Source organism: Chiloscyllium plagiosum, unplaced genomic scaffold (assembly GCF_037043375.1).
Source record: "Chiloscyllium plagiosum isolate Xiang-an unplaced genomic scaffold, Cpla_swu_hap1 HiC_scaffold_27, whole genome shotgun sequence".
Taxonomy (NCBI): Eukaryota; Metazoa; Chordata; class Chondrichthyes; order Orectolobiformes; family Hemiscylliidae; genus Chiloscyllium; species Chiloscyllium plagiosum.
Window position 1 is genome coordinate 598,022 of NW_028270165.1, and position 6,580 is coordinate 604,601.

The 6,580-nt window shown below is 45.5% G+C and overlaps 1 non-coding gene across 1 annotated transcript; it reads left to right on the plus strand.

Annotated features, from left to right (window-relative positions):
* The first annotated feature begins 222 nt into the window (after nucleotides 1-222).
* trnae-cuc (transfer RNA glutamic acid (anticodon CUC)) lies at nucleotides 223-294 on the plus strand. Its single transcript has one exon. It is a non-coding gene; the product is annotated as a tRNA-Glu (tRNA).
* Nucleotides 295-6,580: the final 6,286 nt, after the last annotated feature.

The following is a 6,580-nucleotide window of genomic DNA, read 5'->3' on the forward strand; positions in this document are numbered from 1 at the left end:
GATTGGTGCGGGTGCCCTGGAGATGTTCCCTCAAGCGCTGTGACTTTTCTCTGCGAGGAGTCTCCAGTCTCCCCAATGTAGAGGAGACCGCACCGGGAGCAATGGGTACAAGAAATGATATTGGTGGATGCACAGGTGAAAGCCTTCGATATACCGCGGCTCGGGTTCGATTTTCGGGCAGGTAAGTCATTTCCAGCAGATCTGACACCATGCATTGACATCTCCCTGGTGGTCTAGTGGTTAGGATTCGGCGCTCTCACCGCCGCGGCCCGGGTTCGATTCCCGGTCAGGGAAGCAATTTTCTGTGGGGTCTGTTGGCTACCCGTTCTTCTTAAATGCGCTGTACAGTTATTGATTGGTCTTCGATGTTCTTGGGTGCTCCAGTGTGTCGTGTCTCGTTGAAATAGTGTCCTGATTCAGGTTTGTTTGTTTGTGTAGGGATGATTGCTTCTGTAGCTAAGTTCTTGGTTCGCGTGCGTTGTTTTCCTGTAGAGGCTGTTTTGAATTTACCATTGACTGTTCGCTCTACTGTGACATCGAGAAATGGCACTTTGTTGTTGTTCTCCTCTTTTGTGAATTTTATGCCCGTAAGGATATTGTTGATGGTGTTGTAGGTTTCCTCTAATTTGTTTCATTTTTTGATGACAAAACTGTCATCACTGTAGCGGACCCAAACTTTGGGTTGGATCGTTGGAAGGGCTGTTTGTTCGAGTCTCTGCATTATTGCTTCTGCTAGGAATCCTGACACTGGTGGTTTCATGGGTGTTCCGTTGATTTGTTTGTAGGGCTTGTTACTGAATATGAAGTGGGAGGTAAGGCACAGTTCCACGAGCTGGATAGTGCTATCTTTGCTGATGAAGTTGGTGCTGTGTTTGTGACTTTGGTTCTTCGAGTAGTGTCTTCAGTTTTCTTTGGCCATGTTGATGTTAATGGATGTGAACAGGGCTGTTATGCCAAAGCACAACATTATTCCATCATCTTCGATCTTGGTGTCTTTGGTGTTCAGGAATTCTTGGATGGAGTAACTGGAGTGACGTGAATCTTCGACTTGGTGTTTTAGTCTTCAGTGGAGGCCTTTGACTAGTCTGTATATTGGTGTTCCAAGTAGTGAGACTGTGGCCTGAGGGGTCTCCTGGTTTGAAGAGGAGGAGAACAACAACAAAGTGCCATTCTTAGATGTCACAGTAGAGCGAACAGTCAATGGGGAACTTCAAACTAACGTTGACAGAAAAACAACACACACAAACCAAGTGCGAAACCATAGAAACAATCATCCCAACACCCACAAACGTTGCTGCATCAGGACATTATGTCAACGAGCCACTACACACTGCAGCACAGAGAAACTACGAAGAGCAGAAGAGAAATACGTATATAGTGTATTTAAGGAGAACAGGTACCCAATAAACCCAGTCCGCCGATTTCTCATTGATGCTTCCAAGCTGACTTTCAAAAATTCGGTTTGTCCCTCCATTCTTTCCTGCTTGTTTTTTGTGGGTTTCGAAAGCTTTCCCAATCCTCTGACTGAGTATTGGCGTTTGGAAGTTATGTTGTGGCTGACCGGACATTGGTTAGACCACTTTTGGAATATTGTGTGCAATTCTGGTCTCCTATCAGAAGCATATTGTGAAATTAGAAAGGGTTCTGCAGCACCAATGGTTCCGCAGAGGGGAAGAGGCCCTTCTGCTGCCCTGAGTGTGGGAAGGCCTTCAGTGATTCCTCTGCCCTGCTGACGCACCAGTTGGTCAACACCAGGGAAGGCCGTTCTCTGGCCCCAAGTGCGAGATGGCCTTCAGCAGTTCTTCCCACCTGCTGAGACACCAGTGGGTCCACACCGAGGAGAGGCCAGATGTCACAGTGCAGGAAGGGCTTTGCTCATTCCTCCGACCTGCTGGCCCATTGGTGGGTCCACATTGGGGAGAGGTCGTTCAGTTGCCCTAAGTGCAGGAAGGCCTTCAGCAATTCCTCAGCCCTGCTGAGGCACCAGTCCATCCACACCGTGGAGAGGCCCTTCAGCTGGCACGACTGTGGGAAGAGGTTCATGTTTTCCTGCAACTTGCGGAAGCACCAGCGGGGGCACCAGCGCTCCCAGCAATCAGATCCCACCGGTGACGCTGCCTTCGGTCACACCCCAGGACTGAACCTCTGCCAGTTCTGACAGTGGGTGCAGTGGGAGAGTAGGTGGGCTGTTTTTGTTTTCTGCTGGACTGCAAGTGCCTCCCCTACACCCCACAGCCACAACCCCATGGTGCCTCATGGTTAGCACTGCTGCCTCATGGCACCGGAACCCAGGATCAATTCCACCCTAGGGGGTCTTTGTGCAATATATGGAGGGAAGAAAAATGGATCTGAGTAGGTTACTCTTCGGAAGATCAGTGCAGATGTGTTGGGCTGAAGGACCTGGTTCCACATTGTAGGAGTTCTACGATACAATGAGCTTTGCTTTCAATGGACACTGCTGCTCATTGAGCCCGGGACTGCACATTGCCAATGAAATGTTCCAGAGAAACCTAAGACCGCAAGACCATCGGAGCAGAAGTTAGTCCATTCGGCCCGTCAAGTCTTCTCTGCCATTCTTTAGTGACAAAAGTAGTGCAGATGAGATTAGCTACAGTGTGGAAACAGGCAATTTGTCCCAACAAGTCCACACCGACCCTCCGAAGACTAACCCATCCAGACCCGTTTCCCTTTGACTAATGTACCTAACTCTATGGGCAATTAAGCATTGCCAATCCACATGACCTGCACATCTTTGGTTTATGGAAGAAAACAGGATCATCCAGAGAAAACCCACGCAGACACTGGGAGAAAGTGCAAACTCCTCACAGACAGCCACCCAAGGCTGGAATCAAACCTGGGTCCCCAGCACTGTGAGGCTGCAGTGGTAACACTGAGCCACTACATGTTGCAACCCGTAGCAGGCAAGCAGGAGGTTGGGAGAATACAGCAAGCCAGGCAGCACCAGGATGTGGAGTAGTCAGCGTTTTGGGTATTAACCCTTCTTCAGGACTGAAACGCTAACTTCTCTATGAGAAACGATTTACGAGAATATTGCTGAGGGTTGGAGGGTTTGAGCTACAGGGAGAGGCTGAATAGGATGGGGCTGTTTTCACTGGAGCATCGGAGGCAGAGGAGTGACCCAATAGAAGTTACAAAATTATGAGGGATATTGACAGGGTAATAGACAAGGTCTTTTCCCTGGGATGGGGGAGTCCAGAACTAGAGGGCATAGGTTTAGAGTAAGAGGCGAAATATATTAAAGGGACAACGTCTTCATGCAGAGGGTGGTATATATATGAAATAAGCTGCCAGTGTATATGGGTCAGGTGCTGTCAAATGGGAGTCGATTAATTTAGGATATCAGCTCAGCATGGACAAGTTGGACAGAAGGGCCTGTTTCCATGCTGTTTGTGTCTCTGACTACTGGTCCTGAAGTAAGTTTAAAAGAGAGTCCAAGTAAATTTGAATAGTTCAATCTTGTTGAGCTCACCTCCTGAAAAGTTTCAAATGAATCCCTCTGAGAGATACTGTTTAAACATGCGGAGTTGCACAAAGTATCCCATCAAGTTCAAAACAAACCCAGAGTTGAAGAAGTCAGAAGTCAGAACACCAAGGGGACCAAAACTGATCACAATATTCCAGGTGCAGCCTCATCAACGTCCTGTATAACTACAACATAACTTGCCAACATCTATACTCAATTCCCTAATTGATGAAGGCCAGTGTGCTGAAACCTTTCTTCACTGCCTTGTGTATCGATGTTATCAGAGATATAGGACCTACTTTAAACTGATCCACAATCCAGCTTCTGGGAGCACAGAAGCAGAGTAGTGCTGCGTGAGTGTGCTGGGCAGATGAACCAGAGATCGATGTGTCAAAACCATGTGACGCTATTGCTCAATGTCTCCGTAAGCTGCTTTCATTTACAAAGGTGGTCTGTTCTGTGTCTTGCCTTTGCATCTGCTTCCCAAAGCTTCTTCAGTGGAGGAGTGGCAGCTGGAGCCCAGGAGTTCAACGACCCCCCGGAGCTGAAGGAAGGTCCAAGCTCCAAGAGGCCGGCGGTAAGGCTGGAGGCTGGGTTTGATCAAGGATTGTATTTTTAACTCATTTAAATGGTATCTACTGTATGGGGTTATGGTTTACATTAAAACCAGAGGATCATATCAGAGTGTTTATATTTAGCAGTGCTAGTTGGTAAAATACACTCTCTGGAGGAGCACCTTCTATGATGCTGCATTTCTTGCCTTAATGCACTTCTCCCATTTCTTATCTCCCATCTTGATTTTATTTTTTTTGGTCAAATTTAATTTCATATTAATCAGACTTGGTATTCACTGTGTGCTATTAATTTGTTTCTTCGAATATTGTAAGTCAAAATTAATGCTGTAATTTCATTTCTGGTGTCAGAGTTTGACATTGAATGTGCAGATGTCAATTCCAGTAAGCTGTGAAAATACATCAAGAACTTGTGGATTTTAACAAAAACAGCAGTTCACTGATATTCATGGCATTGTCTCATTTGGGAGTGATGATTCAAATCTGACCAACAAACCGTTTCATGCAGTCACCCAATTTAATTAAAATATTCCTTAATTTAATTAAAGAAAATAACTCTGGCAGGCAAAGATTTATGCAATTTATTTATAAGATTATTTCCACTGCGCGCAATATTGTCTCATCCACATTGGGGAAACTGGACGCCAACTAGCGGAACGTTTCAGGGAACAATTCTGGGACAATAAAACCAAACGACCGACGGCCCTGTGTCTGAACAGTTTAACTCACCCTCCCATTCCACCAAGGACATGCAAGCCCTGGATCTCCTACACTGCCAAACTCTTGCAACCCGACGCTTGTAGGAAAAATGCCTCATCATCTGCCTTGGGACCCTCCAACCACATGGGATCAATATCGATTTCATCAGTTTCCTAATTCCCTCTCCCCCACCTTGTCCAAGATCCAACCTTCCAATTCGACACCAACCTCTTGACCTGTCATACCTGTCCACCTTGCTTCTCACCTATTTGCTCCACCCTCATCTCTGACCTATCACCATCAATCCCTACCTCTATCTATCTATTGCACTCCCAGCTGCCTTCCCTCCAGCCCCACTTCCTTCCCATTTATCTCTCAGCCCCCTTGGGCCACCCTTTATTCCTGATGAAGACCTTATGCTCTAAACCAAGACTGTGATGAAGCAACATCCTCAACAAATAGGAAATAGCTCCCAAGTCAGATTTCATTCCCTCTTCTGTTTCCCCATTCTTTCAGAAATAAGAAATGTCTTTTTTCACCATTACTTCAGCCAGCTTTAAGGAATCATTTCAACCTGTTTTTCTAACAATTGTGGAGGTGACCAAAAGCAAACATTTCACTCCTCCTCAATGTCCCATTTCTCCTCCTAAGAGCCATTTTGTCATGTTGTCTCTGTTACAAGCAGCCGAGTGCACTTGGTTTCTGAATTGAAATTTGGCCGTTGAAGTGAACAGGATTAATATTTATCGATGGCTAGCTGTGTTTGCACTAACTGTAATTATCCACCAATATGATGTCTTTTGTTCCACCAAAACTGGAAACAATGATCTGTGTTTATATTAGAATGTAGAAAGTCATCCCAGCGATCTTCACGTTATTATAGTTTACTAGAGGCCATAACAGCGTTCTGTGGCAGTTTGATGGGACTAAAACTTGGATGGAAAGAATGTAGATTGATGAGAAGTCGAAATGGCAGAGTCTCTGGCCACAATCGATCTGTCTGGCTTGATTATATAAGTGGCGGCTCTTCAAGAGCAACTTCCACTCCATCACTTCAACCAGCAAGAGGAGATAAGTGTGAACACAACATTCCAACTGTGACATATACGCATTGCTTCGATGTTATTGATCAAAATCCTGGAACTCGCTCCTGAACATTTATTATAGACCACATCAGATTTGTGAATCAATTTAAGAGGCAGCTCACCACCACTTTTTCAAGGACAGTTTGGAAAGATTTGCTGGCAGAGCCAATGATATTCGCACAATATCGAGGACAGTCTAATCGTATGGATAGATGATTGGCTAACCAATGATGCAGTAGGGATAAGGGGCATGTTCAGGATCGCAACTTGTAACGAGCAATGTGCCACAGGGATCAGGGCTGGGGCCAAAATTATTTACAATATGGATATGAATTACTTGGAAACATGAAGTGAATGTACTATTGCCAAGACTGCAGTAGAGATAGTTGATTGGAATGCAGGTGGTGAGGATGACATGGAGAGGGATATCGACAGGTTAAGCAAATGAGCAAACCCTTGGCAGATGGAATAGAATGTGGGAAAATGAGGTTGTGCACTTTGCCAGCAGGAAATGTGCTGAATGTTAAATGGAGAAAGTTGCTGAATAGGAGGATTTGGAAGCATCTATGAACTCTTCATCTAAGTTCAGTGAGTAATAGGGAAGGCAAAAGGGAGATTGGCATTTAAATAGAGTATAAAAGTCGGGAGGTTATTGTGAACCTCCGCCTGGAGGTTTTGATTGAAAGTGCAGTGAAGATTCAACCAGCTGACAGTAGATCTGAATCACATGTAGATCAGAC